Source organism: Apaloderma vittatum, unplaced genomic scaffold, assembly GCF_000703405.1.
Source record: "Apaloderma vittatum isolate BGI_N311 unplaced genomic scaffold, ASM70340v1 scaffold18917, whole genome shotgun sequence".
In the NCBI taxonomy this organism is placed as follows: domain Eukaryota; kingdom Metazoa; phylum Chordata; class Aves; order Trogoniformes; family Trogonidae; genus Apaloderma; species Apaloderma vittatum.
In genome coordinates this window covers 12,199-23,419 of record NW_009726131.1, presented here as the reverse complement: position 1 = coordinate 23,419, position 11,221 = coordinate 12,199, and positions in this window count along the sequence as shown.

Sequence of the window (11,221 nt, the reverse complement as noted above, 5' to 3'; positions counted from 1 at the left end):
GCCCACCTAGACCATAGGCTCCAAAGTGCATACTGCTGCCTCTTCCTCCAAAATTAATATCTCAGCTAGCTAAATTAAAGCAAGCAGGGTTTCACCCAGGCATGTTGTGATCACACCTCCGACTTGCAATATAGACTTACCATGTAAACTGCTAAGCAAGGTACAGTGCTCTCCCAGCAGGAGAAGACAATGTCTGCCTGCAAGGAAAAGAGGCTCGGGGGGGGAGAGCAGGGATGTAGAGACCTTCTCCAAACAGCTCCCAGGCACCTGTCCATGCTGGCAGAGGAGACCCAACACATGGAGAAAAGGCTGCATCAAGGAAGATGTTGCTCACTTGGAAAACATTGGAGTCTGAGGCACAAAACTCCTTTTATAAAGGAGGGAGAAACCTCCACAGCTGGGTAAGATGAGGCAGGGAGGTGCAGCCACAGAGCAGGCCACTGCCTGGGCTGAGGCTCAACTTGTGAGCCCACTGCGACAGAGGAGGCTGACCCTGCGTATCCCAGCAAAATGACACATTTTCGGATTTTTGTGCATCTGTGCAGAGCTCAACGTTTGCAGGTGGGTTGTTTCTTCTGCCCAGCCACTTGCTGTGCCTCTGCCGAGCGCTCTTCAACACAGCTTTGTCTGCGCCCGACACACTGGTGAAGCTGTTGGGTTTTTATTCTTTGCTTCTAAATCAGTAGACTTGTTACCATTTTTCAAAAGTGTGAATAGCTGCAACAGAAGCCATCAATTAGCACAAGCAAACAGGGCCAAAGTCCTTCCTTCCTCCTCCCCCACAGCATATTGTGAGAAGAGCTGTGCTCTTCTACTTCGGAGGCTGCTGGAGAGGCTCTGAAGTTGAGCGGTCCCACTGCCGCCTTTGCATCTGCTCTAGGACGGACAGTACGCTCGGCGCGAGGGAAGCAGGATGGGCTTTCAGTGCTGGCACCGGGACAACGGGAACAAGACCAGCTCAACAGCAGCAGCAAAGGAAGGCGATTTTTTTCCCTTTTCTGTTCCAGAGAGCCTTCCAGGGCTGAGGGAGGTTGCCAGAGGTTGCCTGTTTCTTTCAAGTGCTGTTCCCCCTTCCCAGTGTTCAAGAAGCTGCAGAGGGAAGCCCCTCCAGCAGCTTTGCTTAATTACCCTGATCTGTGGAGAGGCTAGAAAAGCCTCTCTGCTGAATAGTTTGCAAACCGGACCGTGCATGCCAGAAGATTTCTGTTGATTAGACGATGCAGAGTATTAATTAGAATATAGATTATATGCAGGGGCTTTAACATAAGTTTGCTGCCATTTGATCTGGGCACGTATATTTCTTGCCACATTGCTTTTCCTCCCAGAAAACCAGTCTCATGGAGCCATCCCAGCTCCCAATGCAGTTCCCATCCAGCATGGAGGAGGCCAATTGTGTTCCCACTTGTGAGTGAGAGCACCAGTCCCTACCAGTCTTGTGAAGGATGCTAGGAATTGAAGTAGCATTGAGCAAAAACCACTGAAATGCACGGCTCAGGAGTGAGACTCACTCTGCCTGTCCAGCCTCTCTGTCGGTGCCACCATGCTGCAGTCGGACATCAGTCACCAGCCAAACCAGAGATGGGAAGCACAGTCAGGTGGCCACCCATTTAAATGCCAGCATCTGCTTGGCACAGGCTCTTCCTAGTCCTTTTTCCAGCCACACCAAACGCAGCCTCCAGGCAGGAGGGTTGTTCCAGCTGCTAGTCACCCCATGTTTGCTGGGGCCCTGGGAGCTGCATGTCCAGGCCCCTTGGGTCACGCTCTGAGTTGCTCTCTCCAAATGCAGAAGGACATCTGAGATGCAGTTACTATTTAAAAAAAATAGTAATTTTTCAGACCACAGGGCAGATCAATAACCTGTCTCCCCTGCTGTTCTTGCTGACAGCCATGGGTCCTTGAGAACAAGGTACAAAAATCACATATTGGGCAGTTTGGGAGATGTGGCCCATGGGGGACATTTCTTTCCAACCTTTGGTTGGCTTAATTCTGAAAGCACAGTTTATAGCTTATTAAAAATATAAATACATATATTTTCTTTCGGTAACCTTTTATGCTCTTCCAAGAATGGGTACCCTGTGGCACAGAGTTCCAGTGCTGTATTACCCGTGCTTGGAGAAGATTTTCTAGTGCTGATCATGTGTAAGTAAATAGAAATTACAGTCTCGTACAGTGTGAACGGAAGACCAGGCTTATTCCACTGTGCTATTCACTGCCTTACATACCTCTAATGTGCCCCTCTTCCTTATCCTATTTCTAAATTAGACAGTCATCCTGTTTTTCACATCTCTCATTATACAGAGGCCTTTCCATATGTCTAACATTTATTTGAGTCTCAATACATCAGACCATGTAACATGCTGATTCACAGAAATCTCACGTTCTGTAATGACCCAGCCTTTGAAATCTGCTTGCATTTTTAAAAATCTGGCTCAGATTTTGACTTGTCAAATGTTATCTGACCACCTCTCTTAATCAGAGGTTGCTAATATTGTTTTCAAGACAGATTTGACCTCAAGCTTTCACATTTGGTTCAAACTCAGGTTTATTGAAAACAGCAACATCATTCAGCTCTTTAAAAGGCAGAGAAATAATCCCCTGCTGTGTTTGCAACTTTGAAACATCTTGCCGTTACCCTGGATCACTTAAAAAGATCATTTAAAAAGCAAGCAAACCGGCCACTGCCCCTTCACAAATACCACTTTCACATCTGAGAGGTGCTATGCTTTCAGAGGTTTCCAAAATCACTTCAGCCCTGCAGATATCATGCTTCTGCAGTGCAAAGCTGTTCCTTTGTGGTGTTAGAAGAGCTGTTGGTAGCCCCTCATTAGGTAATGCAGGAGATGCTGTGGTGCAGAGGCAAGCAACTGGGGCATCCCTGTGGGCTCTGGACTTTCATTAATTCGGGATGCAGTGCAGGTAAGTCATTTTGAGTCCCATGCAAAAACTCAACTCCCTGTAGGAAACTGGCCAAGCAAAATGGCATCTATCTTGCTTAATGTTTGCAATTGGATATATTCAAAAGTTGTCTGGACATGGTCCTGGGCAGCCTGCTCTAGGTGGCCCTGCTTAAGCAGGGGGATGGACCAGACGACCTCCAGAGGTTCCTTCCAACCTCAACCCTTGTGTGATCTGTGACTCTGTGATAACACATCTGCCTCTGAGACTCGGCTAGCCACAGCAGCTTAATTAACCACCAGCACTGTAGAGCCACGTGTGCTGCAGAGCTGGTGTGGATCTGCAGCTCACGTTCGTCGCAGGGAGGAGAGCTACGGCCTGGATCCTGCTGTGGGCTCAGGCTTGGCCCCAGTCGTATCCCTGCAGGCTGCTGGAACAGCAGGTCCCACCTACAGCTGGGAAGGGCACCTCCTGCCCTGCTGGTCACCATGTCTCGATCAGTCACTGACCCATCTCTGCTCATGGTACTGAGTCTCCCTGGCTCAGTCTGGACATTGGAGTTGCAGAGAGTCCTGGCCTAGAGAGCTGTCCTATCTTTTCCAATGTACAGTTCCCTGCCAAATTTCACATCTCATCCCTTTTACTTCTTAACACTAACCACAAGGGGTTGTGTGTCTCCTGCACCAAGGATGCACGTTCATCACCCTCTGGTTGTTCCCTGTGACCCCAATGTTCAGATCAGCATCCAAACAAAATGATCCAAGCCTAACAGGTTTCCCACATGCCAGTCCTCCAGCTATTCTGCAGTGAAACCCACCCTGCCTTTCATGCAGCTTCAATGTAAAATGCCCCTTGGTATCATTTCACCCCCTTGGAAGCCTCTACCCGTTGGGGTCTTTTACAACTCACACACCAGTGGATTTATTTCCCACTTGACTTAGCCCCACACCTTGCTCATACTGAGCATCTCCACTTCCCTCGGTCACCTCCAGTCTCATTGTAGAAATCTGTTTGCTCCTTTAGAAAAAAAACCTTCTCTATTAATTAAAATAAATTGCATTCACTTTTACTACCCACAGATTGCCACAGTCACTGGCTTAGGTTCATCTTTATGTTCAGGCAACTGCTTTGTATTGTGTTGGAAGGTGTTGATCTCTTTTCTGGGGGGCTGATCCTTGAGATCCAATGGAAAGCTCTGGTTAAACACGATCCCTTTGCTGTTTTTAAACAGAGTTAGGGCTAGAGAGGGGACGGTTCAGTGCTCGGGACACCGAGCACCAACACAAGGGACTCTGCTGCAATTTCTTTTCTGGCACCAGCTTCCCGCAAGGCTTGGAATGGTCACTGGGTCTCTTTGGCTCTGAGTGCCCCAGAAAGGGCTCGCCAGCACAGCTCCACCACCCAAACACAATTGCAGCCCATTGCAGCAGGCGAGAGTTTTTCCTTGGACATCCTTAAAAATATCTGCTCCCCAAGCATAATAATCTAACCCAGGAGAGAAACGTTTTATCCCTCTAAATGCATCCCCTGTTAGGCTGCGATTAGCACAGGTGACAAGGGACGCAAACTATTTCAATCCTTTTTTACTGCCACCGCTTGCCAGCTTTGCATGGAGAAGTTTTGCTGGCGTAGCGTGGGCCAATGCATCTCCGAACCTTATGTACGAGGGACAATAGGCAATCCAGGCCTCACAGACTATTTAAGAATAAACTCCAGACTGTGAGCTGCTCAGACATCTTGGTTGTCGACTGCATATAGGTGCCATCCTAAAACTGTGAAACTGAATACCCTTAATTTAAAAATTCATGCCCAGATCTGTGCTTTGCCCTTCATCCTTGCATTTACAGAAGGCTAAATTGAGATCCCAGATTTTACATCCAAACGCTGAAATGTTCACAATTCAGACTCCTGCGAAGGCTTACAGACAAGCACATTTTAAAACCGCATCGTGTAAACTGTTTATGCGCTGAAGGAAAGCCAGAGATTTTGCTAATGACAAAGAAATTGTTCTCTTCTCTGATAGCTGAAAGAATTCCTCTAATGACAATAAACCCCCTCCTTTGCAAATTTGCTTTGGGTGGATGGCAAGATTAAAGTACATCCAGCCCAGCTATGATTTTTCAGATCACATAAGTACCTTAAAAAGATGCTCATTATCTAAAGTGACGCCTCTTCCCTAATTGCAGTGCCACTATTATGTGAGATTAATTTTTTTTTTTCTTTTTTTTCCCCAAGCCCTCATGGATGGTAAAACAATGTTTTAGACTCAGGAGTGAGCCCCACTTGGAGAGTTAGCATTTGCTAAGGGAGATGGGGGCAGGTGTGGGTCCCCCCTGACGGCCGCCCGTGCCGTGCTGTGAGGACCGCTCTGCTCCTGTCCTCGCGTCACCCTGACACATCCAATCTGCTGCCCCAAATCACAAACGGGAATAAAAAGGAGTGCAAAACCCTCGTACTGGGAGGCGGTTGCAGAAAAAAAACGGAGGCTGACGCTGAAAACCACGACAGCCCAGACCGACATCTCCGACAACTCGCACGCAGGGAGAAATGTTTGTTTGTTTGCTTTGCCTCCCTCTCCCCCTCCTCGTTCGCTCCACATCCAATCTGCTGCCCCAAATCACAAACGGGAATAAAAAGGAGTGCAAAACCCTCGTACTGGGAGGCGGTTGCAGAAAAAAAACGGAGGCTGACGCTGAAAACCACGACAGCCCAGACCGACATCTCCGACAACTCGCACGCAGTGAGAAATGTTTGTTTGTTTGCTTTGCCTCCCTCTCCCCCTCCTCGTTCGCTCAGCCTCTGGTGCTGTGCCAGGCCTCAGCAACACCTCCTGGGGGGACAGGGCACCGTGACGGAGGGGAACTGCTTGCAGCCCCCTGCTCACCAGCAGCCGGCCGACACAACGGCTTGGGGAATGCGAGAAGTTCGGTGCAAAGGAGACTGAAAGCGTCCCTGCCCAGCCACCTCAGCAACCAGGGCAAGCAGAGGTTTTCCTTCCCGTAGGGATAAAGGTGGAAACAAAGCGTCTTTTCTCGCCTGGCTGTGTCAGGCATAATTAGTCCCAGGGGGCCAAAAGGGCACCTGTCACACTGCTGCTGTGAGCAGGGTGGTCGCAGCAGCCCAGGGCCGCTGCCGTCACCTCGGGGCAATGTGCGGCAAAGTTTGTGCCGAGCCCCTTGGAAGTGTTGGTGCCTCCTGCCCCTCATCCAGGCTCCCGGCCCCCATCAGCGTCAGCGTGGGTCCTCACAGCTCACCCACCTGTGCAGGTGGCCATCAGTATATAAAAGGGGCTCCCCTTCAATTAGCTTTTCACAGCATCACTATTTTGGGGGCAATAACTTATCGAGGTTTCCTATTTCTCTTTGAGATGCTGAAGGACGTAATACATCCATCCATACATACGCTTGAAATTTCTGGGAACTCCGTAAACCTTGTAATTTTAATCTTTTGATGCAGTTTCCATTTAATTGATTGTTAGGCAGAGACGAACATTTCACAGATCTTCTAAAAGAATGAATATTTTTAATCAGCTCATTTAGCTAGGGAAAAGGATACGCATCCTCTCTCTAAACCAGCATTTCACAGCGCTGCGCAGGTTTCAGTTGCTGTGGGAGTTGGTTACCCCTCAAAAAAAAAAAGTAAAGTTGAAAATTAATCCAAAGCTAAATCAGCAACATGATTGTATTCCCATTACTTTCCACTTAAATGCATATGTTTACAATATCCTTTAATAATAATTATTATTAAACATAGTAAAATACTTCCAAACTTGGCTTATGGCATCATTGTACTTCTAGTGGAAAAAAAATTATCTGAAGCCTTGTCAATATGCCACTTCCTCCTCCCCCATCTTTTAACAGAAGCAGCCTCCAGTGAAATAATCCAAGCTGTGTTCAAGAAGTTGGCAAGTGGGTCCAATTAAATGTGGTTTTAGTGTATTCTGGCATTTGCATATCTAGTTTGCCAAGAAGTAATGTTTTAGGGAAAAAAAAAAAAACATTAAAAAGAAAAACCACAAAAAATCCCTGCATCGGTCCAGACAGAGAGTGGATGGTGTGATGCATCGCTGAACTTTGTCCCATGAATCACAGAGATTTAAAAAAAACTAAATCATTTTTGTCTCAACTATTGCGCCTTTTAGGTTGACAGGCTTTACAATAATCTGTATGTCCTATAAAAGAAAACATACAGAGGGAATATTAGAAAATTAATGCAGCAAAAGAAAAATCAGCTTTAATATTTAGTGAATCATTCAAAAACTTAAATCAAAATGACCTTTATTTCATGGAAATATTTAATGCCTTAGCGGAGCCATTCTCCAGCTAAACAGTGATTAAATAAAGCAGTCCTTCCAAACAGCGCCTGTTCTCCAGGACGCAGAACTGAGAAGTCAATCGTTGTTCGTCAAAGATCATTTATCGCTGCTGAAGCAGGTACCGTTTTTATTTTGTGGCTCTTTCCCCTCCCCTCGGTGTGGCGGCTGTCACCAGCTCTCTGGTACCCCAGCACCCTTTTGGGTTAGATGCTGATGACCCTGGCTGTGAGGGCTGTCAGATCCCGGTGGCCCGGCCACGTCTTCACCACCCTTTGTGGGACAGCATGGAAGGGCCACGGATGTGATTCCTCTCCTTCCTCCCTCCAACCCTGAGGAACCCAAACAAAAACCCTGGCAGAGGAAGGATATGTGGAAAAAAACTCACCCCAAAATCCCCGCGAATGCTAATCCTCCACAAGGCTAAGTGTAAAATGATGTTTAATGTATATTGGCCAGCCCTTTCACTCATTTCTTCCATAGCCAGGACAACCTTGCTACAAAGCAAGGAGAGTTAATTAATAAAATGAGGCAGTGTGGGGTTATATGGAATCTTTAAAGCCTTTATCAGTTTGCCAGTCCATTAGTGGGGCTGCATTCTCCGCAAACTCCCTGCTCCAATATGTGCAGCAGAGCAGTTAATTTCTTTTGGACTCGGTCTATGGCACCAAGCTGTTTTTTTTTTTTCCATCTTTATCCAAACAAACTATTAAATAATCAACAAATAAGAATATTTAACCCAAAATAATGAGAGGAATGATCGCTTGCCTAAAAACTATAAATTAAAGCTATCCAGTCACAAAAGAAAGTTGAGTCATAAATTAAGCAACAAAGGAGGAGGAAAAAATAGATCGCACTCGGATGTTTTTGTGGCATTGGTTACCTCGCAAATGTGCCTAAGCCGAGGCCCCAGGAGAACTGACAACTGGAGCCCAAAATCGCTCAGGGACCATCACTGGGTAAGAGCTTCAAAAAAATTATAGTAGGCTCAAAAAAAAAGAAAACAAAAAGATGAAGGCCTCCATGGCCCTCTCTCTGACCAGAGCATAGGTTAGGACCTGGTGTTTGGAGTTGGCTGTGGAGGAGGACCCTTTACCCAGGAGCTGTGCGTGGTCTGGAGAAACACATCACGTGGCTCTGGTACGGGAAAGCACCAAAACAACCGAAACCTGCACTGGTGCTGCAGCATCCCTGTCCTTCACGGAAGGCGTGGGAAAGGAGGTGGTGAAGGGACTTCCCTGTGCTGCTGCTGCACCCTGGGGCCAGGAGTTCTTCCCTCTCCCTGTCCATGGGGAGAGCGACGGGGCCAAGACGATGCCACGCGCCCTGCCTGGCCACACCGAGCCCTGTCCAGGCAGCAGCAAGACTTTCCAGAGGGCTGCAAAAGAAAACAAACCCCAATTTTAGGAGGCTCACTCCTTCTCCTCCCTGCTTTGTCAGTCACACAGAAGAGTCATGTTTAAAAATGTAGCAGGGTGGGGGGTTTGCAAATGATTTCCAGCCTCCTGGTTGTACCTCTTAGAGTGGTTGCCTTGCGGATGCTGTGCTAACAAGATGCTTGACAGGCACCAGGCTGCGCGCTCACAGTCATGCCGCCGACTGCCGGAATTCACAGCCCGCTTCCGAGCAGCGCGATGGGCAAAAGCCATCTTCTCAGCATGTCCCTGGGATGGTAAAATGGTCTCCTAAGGAAAAAGGAGCTGGGGAAGCGGGAATGAAATGGGGCAGTCACAGAAGCATCCCTAAGAAGTAACTCTTCTTATTTTTCCAAATAAATAATGTGGCCCCCAATTAGCGGTTACAGCAAGTGCCCATTGAAGACCAACAAGTATTTCAGGAGAATTTGTGGTGGAAGGAACACTTCCGTAATTAGTTTAATTTCTGTTCACAACCCCAGGATGAACTTTATTTAAGCATACACCTGTGGTGTTCTCCAGAGGACTTGAAAATTATTTTTTCTCACTGATAAATAACTCTGGAGAATGCGTTCAGCTCGGATTAGCCGACAGCAGAAAGACACAGAGCCAAGCCTAACATCAGGCATCAAACACGGCGCGCAAAGGGGCTGGAGAGGTCACACAAAAGATGTGGTGACAATACTTTGAAATATCAAGACCTGCATCCAGCCCCAGGATAAACATGACTTTCACTTTCTCCTTCTTTTTTTTTTTATCCTTCTTCAAGTTCAGTGGCCTTGAATGAGGCACATCGTTTTACCAGGCAGTGTTGGCCAGAGGCTCCCGATCCCCAACGCCATGTTCAGCAGAAGGGCAGGAGGAAGCCAGAGATCTCTGCTCCAAGCATGGGGTTTCACACTGACCCAACAGAGACTTCCAGTGTGGGCTTCAAAACTGGGATTCTGCCATCTGTAAAGCCATGAGGAGAAGACTTTTCTTTCTTTGTTCAAAAAGAAAAAAAGAAGCCTTTGAGATGAATTAAAAATGCTTCATCTCCAGGACTGCACCAGGAGTGAGGCTCACAATCTTGCCATGGTATATTGCTTCCTTCCTAAGAGCCAGCAAAATAAAAGGAAAAGAAACACTTAAAAATGCTTTTTGTCCTTAATAAGAATCAAAGTGGTGTAGAAAAGAAGCTTATACCTCCCATTCCCATAGTTTGATTAATGTGCTCTGTCCTTCAACATGTGCTTTCCCTTAAACTTCATTTTCCTGTAATTTCCTTCATTCTTTTAACAATGTGCTTATCCCTCTGCTAAAAAAAAAAAAAGCCATTATTTACAGATGTTCTCTCTCTTCTCACTACATTCTAGTCCGAAGCACAGGCTCCTCCTCCTTCCTCTAAATAAAAGAAGATAAGATTGGAGATAAGATTGTTTCAAAAGGTGAGCATTGATATTAAATTTTAGCAATTAGCCAATGTCTTTTTAAATAATTTTTTTATGTTCCAGACATATTCCTACCCTGTTCTGGAAGTAAAAAGGACTACCCAAAGGACCTGGGTATTTCCAAAGGCAAAATTCTGCCTGCTGTTAATACAGCCAGTTTTGGACTGAAGGAATCTGGCTCAGCCATGAATGACTGTAGGCTACAGTCTAGACTACATAGACTACCAAAGGTTCTTTTTAAAAAATCCCACAACACGTTAAATGGTGGTGCTTTCGTGTGGGGGAACACTGATTGTGAAGAGCATCAACCTAAAATAGAAGGTCAACATTAGGACGACTACTAGTCATTTACTCCCTGTCCTGAGAGTGACTCAAGTGTAGTACATGTCAGGTAGGTGCCAAATCTTAAAACTCCCCTGGTCCTCGGGCTCAGATTCCATGAAGGATTGAGAGATCAGACCCTTATATATCTATTTTTTAAAAAACCAGCATTGCGGTACAGCACCCAGCTATCCAGTGGCATTGTTAATTCAGAGCATAACACTTTAAAATCAGATTTATACCATCAGGTACTGCTGGGACTCGCAGATTCCCTGGCCTGGGGCGGGCAGCAAGCACTCCCATCTCCACTCTCTGCCAAGAAAGGGTGAGCGCGGTCGCTTTAATGTCTCATTTGAATCACAGCACATTATCCAACCTCTTTCCAGAAGCAGCCCGTTAGTAATTTTCAATCCCTCCAGCAGAAGGGTGCCTACAAACCCGGCGGCAATCAGGGATGACAATGCTGTTTGCCCCAAGATGCTCCTCTCCAGCAGGCTCGCTGGAGAAGGGGTGGGGACCACTCGCTTTGGCTCTGCTGATCGCCCCATTGTTTGCCCTGTACCCTCACCCCAGCACAACACTCCCAGGATAGAAGGTGAATAGGGCTTTGCTGAATTTCCTCTACTCAGTAGGAATCTCATGTTTTCCTCCGCGTTGCAAACTTCATGATTTTTATTAGAGAGAATAAAAGACCACATTAAAATTAGCACTCTGTTTAAAAAAAAGAAAGAAAAGAAGAAAAGAAGAAAAGAAGAGAAGAAGAAGAAGAAAAGAGAAAAGAAAAATAAAAGAGAAAAGAAAAAAGAAAAGAGAAAAGAAAAAAGAAAAAAGAAAGAAGAAAAAAGAAA